Genomic DNA, 11,303 nt, shown 5'->3' with positions numbered 1-11,303 from the left:
TGGGAGCCCCAGTCCTATTTGTCAAGAAGAAGGATGAGAGTATGAGGTTGTGTGTGGACTACCGGGCGCTGAACGAAGTTACCATCAAGAATAAGTACCCCCTTCCCAGGATTGATGACCTTTTTGATCAACTAAAAGGAGCCAAGTACTTCTCCAAGATTGATCTAAGGTCAGGATATTTTCAGCTTAAGATCAGAGAAAGCGATATTCCAAAGACAGCTTTTGTCACCCGCTACGGACAGTTTGAGTTCACCGTGATGTCCTTTGGACTCACAAATGCACCGGCTTATTTCATGAACCTCATGAACAAGGTATTTATAGACGAGTTAGATAAGTTTGTCGTAGTCTTCATCGACGACATACTTATTTACTTGAAGAGTATTCAGGAGCACGAGCAACATCTGCGGGTAGTACTGGAAAAATTGTGAGTACACATGTTATATGCCAAGTTCAGTAAATGTGAATTCTAGCTGGAGAAAGTAGCTTTCCTTGGTCACATTCTGACCGCAGAAGGAGTAGCAGTGGACCCCAAGAAAGTCGAAGCAGTTTCCAACTGGCAGTAACCAACCAATGTTAGTGAAATCAGAAGTTTTCTTGGATTAGCTGGGTATTATCGGAGATTCATTGAAGGATTCTCCAAGATAGCCCGGCCCATGACAGAGCTGCTCAAGAAGGAGAAGAAATTCACCTGGACAGAGTCATGTGAGAGGAGTTTTCAAGAATTGAAGAATAGGTTGATGACCACCCCAGTGCTGACCATACCGGACATTCATCGGGATTTTGTCATCTATTGTGATGCATCCCGACAAGGATTGGGTTGTGTACTGATGCAAGACGGGAAAGTTGTTGCATATGCTTCTCGCCAACTCAGGCCGCATGAGCAGAATTATCCAACCCATGATTTGGAACTTGCAGCCGTAGTGCATGCCCTTAAAATTTGGAGACATTATTTGATTGGAAATAAGTGCGAGGTTTATACCGACCATAAGAGCCTGAAGTATATCTTCACCCAGCCGGATTTGAACTTAAGGCAAAGAAGATGGCTGTAATTGGTTAAGGATTATAACTTGGAAATCCATTACCACCCCGGAAAAGCAAACGTGGTAGCCGATGCCCTAAGCCGGAAATCCTATGGGCCCAAGGATGAGCATTTGCGAGAGGAAATGGCACGGTTAAATGTGCACATCGTCCCTCGAGGCTCCAGCCAAGTGCTGAACGTCCAACCCACACTAGAGGACAGAATCAGAAAGGCACAAAGTTTGGACAAGGGGCTGATGGAAATCCGGAGGCAGACTGGAGAAAATAAGGCACCGGACTTTAGAGTGGATAATAAGGAAACGTTATGGTATAAAGAATAGGATTTGTGTGCCCCAGAAAGGAGACTTCAGGCAAATAATCATGAATGAAGCCCATAACTCGGCCTACTCCATCCACCCAGGATCCACCAAAATGTATATGGACTTAAGACAAAAATATTGGTGGAAGGGAATGAAGGCGGATATTGCACAATTTGTCGCCCGTTGTGATACTTGTCAGAGGATCAAGGCCGAACATCAAAAGCCAGCAGGTTTGTTGCAACCCCTACCCATCCCGGTTTGGAAATGGGATGAGATAGGAATGGATTTTGTAGTGGGTTTGCCCAGAACCCAGAAAGGACATGACTCTATATGGGTAATAGTAGACCGACTCACTAAAGCGGCTCACTTCATACCCGTACGAACCAACTACGGCGGGGAAAATCTAGCCAAGCTCTATGTGGAGAACATAGTGAAGTTACATGGTGTGCCCAGCCGAATCGTCTCAGATAGAGGGACCCAATTCACCTCTAGGTTTTGGAAGAGTTTGCATAAAGCCATGGGCACAAAATTGGATTTCAGCTCCGCTTATCACCCGCAAACAGATGGCCAGACTGAAAGGGTGAATTAGATTATGGAAGATATGTTGAGGGCATGTGTCCTTACCTATGGCAAGGATTGGGAACAAAGTTTACCCTATGCAGAATTTTCGTACAACAACAGTTATCAAGCGAGTCTAGGTATGTCGCCGTTTGAAGCTCTCTATGGGAGAAAGTGCAGAACCCCTCTAATGTGGTCAGAAGAGGGAGAACGTTCATTGGTCGGACCAGCTCTCATAAAAGAAGCCGAGGAAAGAGTAGCAGAAATCCATGAGAAGTTGAAAGCCGCCCAGTCTCGACAAAAGAGCTACGCAGACAAGAAAAGACGGGAAGTAAATCTCAACCCGGGAGATTTCGTCTATCTGAAGGTTTCGCCCATTCGAGGGACCCGGAGGTTTCAGGTACAAGGAAATTTGGACCCTCGGTACATTGGACCGTACCGAGTTCTGAAGAAAGTCGGAGCCGTAGCGTACCGACTGGAGCTACCAGAAGAAATGTCGGATATACACCCAGTGTTTCACGTCTCGCAATTAAGAAGGTGTTTGAGGGTACCCGAGGCAGAACACGTGCCCGTAGAAACGATAGATCTACAGCCAGACCTGCGATACTAGGAAATACCGGTCAAGATCTCGGACACTGTCACCAGGAGAACCAGAAACTCCGAAGTACGGATCTGTAGAGTCCAGTGGAGCAGACACGGAGTAGAAGAGGCTATGTGGGAACGCGAAACACTCTGAAGAAGGAGTTTCCCCACCTCTTTAGGAACCAGCCAAATCTCGAGGACGAGATTCATTTTAAGTGGGGTAGGTTTGTGACATCCTGAAAAATCTACCAATTAAATCGCTCACTAAAAATTTGTTTTTTTTCTAAATTCTTTCTTCATTGAGCTCTAAATCCTCTTAGACCCTGAATCCCATTTTCCCGGAATCCCTCACTCCGTTCCAAACGTCCGATTCCCAACCCCGATCTTTTTCCTGTGGCCTCATCCGCGCGCACACACAATGTTGCGCGTGGCCGACCGGGTCACAGCGGCCGCCGTGAATCCCGCCGGCGAGCGCCCGTTTCCCCTCCCTTTTTCCCTTTTCTTTTCTCCTTCTTTTTCTTCTTTTTCCCTTCCTCCATTTTTCCTTTTCTTTTTCTTTTCTCCCCCCTCCCCCTCCCCTTCCTCTCTCCTTCCCTGAGCATTGCTCGCCGTGCCACCCCTCCTCCACGCTCGCCGCAGCCGCCTGCCCCACACGCCCCGCTCTCGGCCTGCCTGCGCACGCGCTCGCCGCAGCACCCGTGCACCTGCTCCCCCTCCCTCGCCGAGCACCGCGTCGCGCCAAGCCGACCCCGGGCCGTGCACATGCGTGCGTGTGCACTCGCTTGCCGCGCCACGGCGCACCAAGCCATGTGCGCTGCAGCACCGGCCCACCCGCACACGTACACACCGCCCACCGACTTTCCCCGCTCGCGCGTGCACCGCGTGCCCGCACCACTCGCCGAGCCGTACCCGCGCCGCCCGCCGCGACGCCGCTGCTCCCGACCCTGCTCCTCGCCACGCGTGCACATGCCCGCACCTGGCCGCCCCCACGCGCTCCACGCGCACGCCACAGGGCCGCCATCACCGCCGCGCTGCTCGTCACTCCGCGAGCAGGGCTACACGCGCCGCCCGCCGCTGGTGCCCTGCCCTCCCACGTGCGACGCCCCACCACCGCCGCTGCCACCTTGCTGTGCTCGTACAGCGATGCCTGCGCCGCTCGACGCCTGGCCGTGGCGTCGCGTCACCAGTGCGTGCCTCGCCGCTCGCGCCGAGCGCCATTACTCCGCCCCGCGCCGCCCGCCAAGCCGTCACCAGCGCACCCCACCCCCACCGCCTTTCCTCGGCTATAAAGAGCCCCCCCGAGCACCACACCCACCACCACGAGCCACACCGCCACCCCAACCCCATCTCCTCAGCTGCAGCGCTGCTGCCGCTGGCCGCCGTGGCCAGGCCGCCACACGCCACCTCCACCCGAGGTGAGACAGGGAATCAATTCCCTGCACCTCCCTCCTCCTTTCCCCCTCGCTCCCGGCCGCCGCCATGGCCCTGGACGGCCAAATTGGCCGCCGCCGGTGAGCGTTGTCCCCCTCCCCTGTTCTTCAGCGCGAGGGGAGGAAGGAGACAGGGCACTTTTGCCCATAACCCCCTCCCTTCTAGCCAGCGAACGAGGACCAGTTCCGCAACCCTGAGCCCGAAGGACAGCACTTCGATCAGGAACTCCCGGAAGGATTCGAAGACGGAAGTTCAATCCCACCCTTTGTTGCATACTTTTGTCCTAGTTTTTATAAACACAACCCATTGGCCTGTTTTATAAAATTGCATATATTTTGCTTGCTGAAAACACGGTTGGATAGCCACCCCTTGATTTGTTATGACCATTCCTTGACCACCTAGATTAATGTCAGATTTTGCTTGGACGTTAATCGATGCTAGAACGCTTAGGACCTTATGCAACTTGTTTTTATAAAGAAAACGTGTGCGTGTGTGGGAAGCGAAAAATGTGGTATTTCAAAAGATGAGTTTAGACGGGATGGATGGCATTTCTGTGTGATTTGCCGATTGGTGTGCTTGTGCCTGTGTGGCAGAGCAAGGAAGGGAGATATCCATCTTGTCACCACTAAAGACCGAGTTGGTGTGTCATGTCACCTAACTCCACTATCGTGCAAACCACTCGACCGTTGAATGGGCAACGGCTTAGCATAAACCCCACTAGTTAGTCTGATAGCCATCAGGAGAGCTGAGAGCAACGGGTGACTAAGGAGAAGGGATATGCTCTGTGTGACTTATGCCCCGGTTATACCTCGATGATAGGTCGATGACCCCTTGGGGATCCCGTGATGGCTAGTCAGGTCTATCTAAGGTGGGTAATGGCTTTGTTGGGATCTGCACCGACACTAAGGTGATCGAGTTGCGGTACCCCACTTGTGGGTAAAGTTGCACACCTCTGCAGAGTTAAGAACCTATTCGAATAGCCATGCCCACGGTACTGGGCGAGTTACGGTGTGGTCACACAACTAGTGTTTCTTTTGGGATGGGTTGGTGTAACACCCGGTTTATAAAAGGACATAAACCGAGCAATCATATACGTGCCAGGATCAAGTCACACGTATATACAACAGAATGAACAGTATATCACAGCACATATCACGTAAAAAGATATAATAAAGCGAATACGAAGGTTATTTATTACAATAATGACAAAAATGTCTGATACAGCGGAAGCGAAGTACAAATACGATAAAAGCTCTCCGAAGCTGAGCAGGGCGCCACAGGGACGTCGACTGGGAGACGAACGCCTAGAAGTCCTCGTAGTCCTGAAAGCGCTGAGCAAACTCCCTCGCGTCGGCAGGACTTGAGTAGCAGTAGAGTATCCAAGAGGAAAAAGTAGAGAAGAGGCAAGTGTGAGTACACAACTTGTACTCAACAAGTATAACACAAACTATGAGGCTCTAAGGTTAGCTGACTGACTGCATTAGTTTTTAAGTGTTGGCAAATTTTTATTAAAGCTATTTACTACGAGTTGATGAATTACCATTAACCCAGTTACATAGTAATTAATCAGAATTAACTATGGAACTACTGAGAACCAAACTGAACCAAGCCAAGGTAACCCCGGGAGGCACCTCCCTCGTCGGAAGGAGATAACCCCACTAATCAAAAGGAGGATCTGGGCCGCTCATAACCGTGAGCATGGCTAGTATACCAGTTTTACACTCTGCAGAGGTTGCACATCTTTACCCACAAGTCGTGAGCTACGCCAGTTGTTCATCACACTTCCTTAGGTGACATGACTAGCAAACTCACTACGAGGCCGTTACAAAGGACACGTTGGTAAGGTGTAACCGCTAAGGATTCAGGCAATGCAACGATGGTACCCACCTCGAGGGGTACGCACACCAAGCCTCGTAGCCTGGGCACCATTGAGGCTCGACTCCCCTCTTGCCCCGTCGGTAAGTTACTCCCGAACCAAGATGGCCTAATTAGTAAGCCAAGACCGTCCCATTCCAGTCTTGTGGTAGCACTGTTGTCCCAGGTTGTCGCTCTATGAACCGGTCCTTATGGAGAGTGGCCAACCAGGCAGTAAGCACCGTGCTGGCCCCCTAAACCATGTTTCTAACAAAAACCAATTTTAACGAGAAGTGAGCCACTCAAGCCACACAGAGTGCCACTCTCAGAATTAAGTTGCATATACCATTAATCAAATTAATTAACAAGGACCATTATGTGTTATAGCGCGGCACCTAGCACAACTAACCAAAATGCAACCCCAAAGGATATATATAAAGGATATAAAGTGGCTAGGAAATCCTTATAGGTATATAGTATTAAATGCAGCATGAAAATGTATTTAAAAGTGATAGGTGTTGTTCATGTTATACTTGCCTTCCTCGTACTGCTCCTGCTGCTGCTCAAAGTGCTCGAAAGACGGCTGCTACGGGTACTGGTACTGGGGCTCCTCAGATGGATCAACGTCTACTCACGATCACATGGCCAAAAAAAGTACACAACATAAACATACAAGCAAACGAAGGCTAACACTAATAAACAGTACAACAATACATGAAAACAGCACACTAAACTAGTCTAAAACTATTCTACGCGTTACAACGATCGTGTGGATATAAAGAACGCCTAAAACGGAGCTAAAACGCATATTCTAGGCTAAAAACAAGTTCTAGGGGCTTATCTGCGAGAAAAACTAAGTTCCAGGGGGTTTTCCGCAAAAACCGAGGGCTTAAACGTAAATAAACCTTAGTTTCAGGGGCTAACCTGCAAAAAGGCAAGGGCTGGATGGCGGGTTTGATTTCTGGAAAGCTCAGGGGGGTATGTGCAAGATTCTGGGTCAAACTGGAATTATTTTTGAATAAGGCTGGGCCGCGGGTTGATAAGGAAGAAAGACAGGGGCTCTTAAGCAAAATTGACAGGTCGAACCGGTACGTTTAGATCTGGGCGCTTGGATCCGGATCGGGTGGCTCAGATTTGATGGCTTGGATCTAATCGTGGCCGTAAGATTCGGATCGGGCGGCTACAGGCAAAGGGAAGCGCGGGCGGCGGCAGGACTCGCCGGCGGCGCGCACCCGCGGCGGCGCCCGACCGGAGAAAGTGTTCTGGGGGCTGCAGGGCTCCGCTTGGGCTGGGGTTTGGCCGTGGAGGGTGCTCGTGGCACGTGTAGTCCACCTGAGATGCGGGTTGGGTCTGGGGAGGTCCGGAGCACGGGGTTCAGCGGCCATGGCGGCTCTGGACGGCGAGACCTTGCCGGAGCAGGCGGTTCGGTGACTCCAGGGGGCTACGGCTACCAAATCTAGCGCGTAAAGAAAGGGCGGACCGGGATGTGGCTCACCGAGGGCGCGGGGCGGTCGGGTTCGCAGCGCAGGGGGTTGCCGACGACGACTGGCGGCGGGGTGGAGGCCGTGCTCGCGGAAGGGGACGTCGAGGTGTTCTCCGGCATCCTGGTGTCCTTGGATCGGTTCGTGAAGACTCTGCGAGGGCGAAAAGGGGGTCAGCAGGCACGGAGCGGCAACGGCGGCACGGGATTGCAGCGGCGGTCGAGCTCACCGGTGGCGCTGCACAAGAGAAATTCCCGTGCTGCAGGGCCTCGGAGTCGCGAGCAAGGGCTCGTCGTGCTTCGGGGCGTCGATGTGGGGCTAAGGCGGGGGTTTGTGGGGGCCGGGGTGCAGTGGAGCGGTGTAAGCACGGCGGCGCAGGAACTCCGCGCGGCAGAGCAAGGCGGGCGGTGCGAGCTAGGGTTTGGGGCAGCGGCTGCGATGGGGATGAGGTGCAGGGGAGCGCGGGCGATACTTATAAGGCGGTGGGGCGTCCTGGGCGTGCGCTCCCGGGATGGAAAGGCCGGCGAAATCCTCGGCGAGGATCACGGCACTCGGTTGCGGGAGGGGGAAGAAGGAGCTACCATGCGGGTCCGGGCTGTCAGCGAGACGGGGAGGGCGTCGCGCGCTGCGGAGCGGGGCGAGCGGGCTGAGCGGCGACGCGAGGTAGGCCGGGCTGCGGGGCGTGCGGAGTTGGGCCGCGCTGGCGCGAGCGCACGAGCTGGGCCAAGGCGGGAGTTGCTGGGCCGCAGGGTTGGGGAAAGGGAAGGGAAGGGCCCGCCGGGAAGGGAGAGGGAGGAGCTGGGCCGGAGTGTTGACGCGGGTGGAGCGCGGGCCGGTTGACTAGAGAGAGGAGCGGGCGTGGCGAACGCGCTGGCTGACGAGGTGAGCAGGGCGTGAGGCTGACTCGTGGGCCTGCGGCCCAGAGTAGGGAATGCGCGGGCAAAACCGTGCCACAGGCAGGCGGGCCCGGGGAAGCGGGGTGCGGGGCGCACGTCTGCGGGAGGAGACTGTCGTGCGGGCCCAAGCCGGTCGGGTGTGCTGCACGTGCGGCCGTGCAACGTGCGGGCGGAGGCTGTCCGCGAGGCGAGTGCGGGACGCGGCGCTGCGTGGCTGAGCGGGTAGGGCACGGCTGACGCGTGGGGTCGTGCTGGCAGCGGGAGAGCACGCGTACGTGGGCTGGGAAAGGCGTTGCAGCGCTGGGAACCGGAGGAAACGCAGCGCATGGAGAGGAACGGGCTGGGCCGGCTTAGCTGGGCCTGGAGAGGAGGGAAAAGCTGGGCTCGCGTGGAAAAAAGGGTTGGGCTTGAGTGAGAGAAGTGGGCCACGGGATTGGGTTTGAGTTTGGGTTTTGGGTTTTGGGTTTTCTTTCTCTTTCTATTTCTTTTCCTTTCTAATTCTAATTCTAATTCAAACTCAAGGCAAATGAATTCAAATTTGAATTTGAATTCACACAAGCACTCAACAATTAAAACAATGCTCCAGCATGATGCAACAACAAAAAATTAAACCTATGATAAATTTTAATTACTTGAGGATCAAAATTAGATTAAATGAAAGTCTAAACACAATAAACCTTAGAAATTTAATTGAAGCCAATTAAACTTATTATTAAATACTGAAATTTGAATTAGGGTGTTACAGTTGGCGTGATTTGTTTTGGAAAAGTGTCCGGCAGATGTGCCGTGTGCTACGGCGGATGAGGAGTCCGGTAGCAGTCTAAAACTTGGGTCCTGTGTGGGCCAACATTATGTGTTATTCGGTACAAGAAAAACTGGTTTTGAAAATCTCTTCTTTAAAATGGACCCCTGCATGAAATATTGCTTTCCGCAAAGTAAACCCTAGACTTATCCTTGATTTATCCTATGCATGATATTCTGTTTATACCCCCTCCGTGGGTGTGGTTGGACTTGCTGAGTACGTTTGTATTCACCCCATTCTTAATTTTTACAGAGGAAGACCCAGACTTTGTTCCAGAGGACAACGAGTAGGGTACCGTCCTGCACCCAGCCTTGGCTGTGGATTAGGGTCACCCGCAGGAGATACCGCATGGTGCAAGACTCTGATGAGCCCCTTTTTATATTTAATATCATTGTGTGGGTGTGGGTTGTAATCCTCGCGATAGTGGCGCTTCTTTGCTCACTACCGCGTAGAGTTGTACGGTGATGAACCATATGATGTAATAAATGTGTCATCAGCCTCCTGGGACTGATGTTGTTATCACATTTAAGTCTTCTCTTATGAGGGGACGCTTCAGATATCTATGTGTTTGGTTCTGGAGTGTAGGACAGGGTTCTTTGCAATACTAATGGCAGACATGTTATCTACAAAGATTGGAACCCTACCAAAACTCAATCCATAATCCTGCAAGGTTTGCTTCATCCAAAGGATCTGGGAGCAACAGCTAGCAGCGGCAACATACTCAGCTTCTGTGGAAGAAAGCGCTACGCTAGCCTGCTTGCGAGAGGAACAAAACACCAAAGATGTACCGAGAAATTGACAAGTGCCGGATGTCGACTTACGATTCAACCGACACCCACCGAAATCGGCATCAGAAAAGCCCACCAAAACCAGAGAAGAATCCGCAGAGTACCAAAGACCAAATTCAGGTGTGAATTTCAGATACCTGAAGATGTGTTTCACCACCTGCCTGTGGGAGGTGCGCGGAGAAGCCTGGTATCGCGCACAGAGGCAGACACCGAACTGAATGTCCAGCCGCGTCGCCGTCAGGTACAGGAGGGGGCCGATCATGCTCCTGTACTCCTTCTGGTCCACCGCCTCGCCATCCAAGTCCTCATCAAGCACCGTTGTAAGGATCACCGGGGTGTCCGACCCTAGAGGGGGAGGGGGTGAATAGGGTCGCTAATCGCTTTTCTATCCTAGGGCTCAATCTAATTGCATAAGATAAACCTAACACGTCCTACACATACTAGTTATGACTAAGGTTTATCTATGCTACCCTCTACTTACCCCAAAAGACTTGCAACCTATAGCCAATCCTAATCAAACTAACTAGGAAAGTAAAGGTAAGCAAGGAAGAGTAAATGCGGAAACGTAATGCGGTAAGTAAAGCGGTAAGGGAGAGGATATGCAAACTCCCGTGAAGACACCAAGACACACGATTTAACGTGGTTCGGTTAGGACACCAAAGTCCCTCCCTACGTCCACGGCCACTTGTCCAACACGAACAAGTGTGATGCCAAGTCTCTTCGCTTGATCACCGTCTTGCGTTCGCCACCAAGGCTTCCGGCAAGCAAAGGCTAAGTGACGCCAAGTCACAAAGACAAGGTCACCGCCACCGTCTACCTCGAAGCGTCACCACGGCACCGTCTTCACTATCTTGGAGCTTTAACACCAAGTAGGGGCCTCCTTCCCCGCACAAAGTGTCGTTGCCACTCCACACCAAGTCAGAGGGTCATACGACGAGTACACAAGGTGCTTGCCGCAGCAAGGTTTTCTCTCAAGCTAGTTCTCTCAAGAACTAAGCCTAAACAAGCACTAAGCACTCTCACAAGTGTGCTTAAGCCTATATGATGTACAATGAAGCTCTATGGTGGTTGGAGATGTTCTTGGGTGTGTATGGGATGTCTAGCAACTCCAGCACACTTCAAATGGACGGGGTGAGGCGTATATATAGGCCACCAAGTCTTGTAGCCGTTGCTCCAACGGTCAGCTGAAAAACTGCGTATCACCGGAAGAACCGATGCCTCTTGGTGGGGTTGCGTCGGTTCATCCGGTCACTCACAACATGAAGTAGCCGTTGAAGTCCTGACAGCAGACGCAGAGACCACCGGTTGAACCGATGCAATGCACCGATGCCTCACCGGTTCAACCGGTGCTGAAAGAATCTTCTCCTGGACGCTGACGTCATTACACCGGTGGTATGCACCGATGCACCGTCGGTTGAACCGGTGCTGAAGAAACTTCTCCTGGGCACTTGACATCGTCTCTGGTACAAAGGACGGCCAATGCACCGACGGTATGCTCCGATGCACCGTCGGTTGAACCGGTGCTGAAGAAACTTCTCCTGGGCGCTTGACATCGTCTCTGGTACATAGGACGC

The sequence above is a fragment of the Panicum virgatum genome, chromosome 7K (assembly GCF_016808335.1).
Source record: "Panicum virgatum strain AP13 chromosome 7K, P.virgatum_v5, whole genome shotgun sequence".
NCBI classification, from domain to species: domain Eukaryota; kingdom Viridiplantae; phylum Streptophyta; class Magnoliopsida; order Poales; family Poaceae; genus Panicum; species Panicum virgatum.
The sequence above is the reverse complement of the archived record's forward strand: the minus strand, read 5'-3'. Positions refer to the sequence as shown.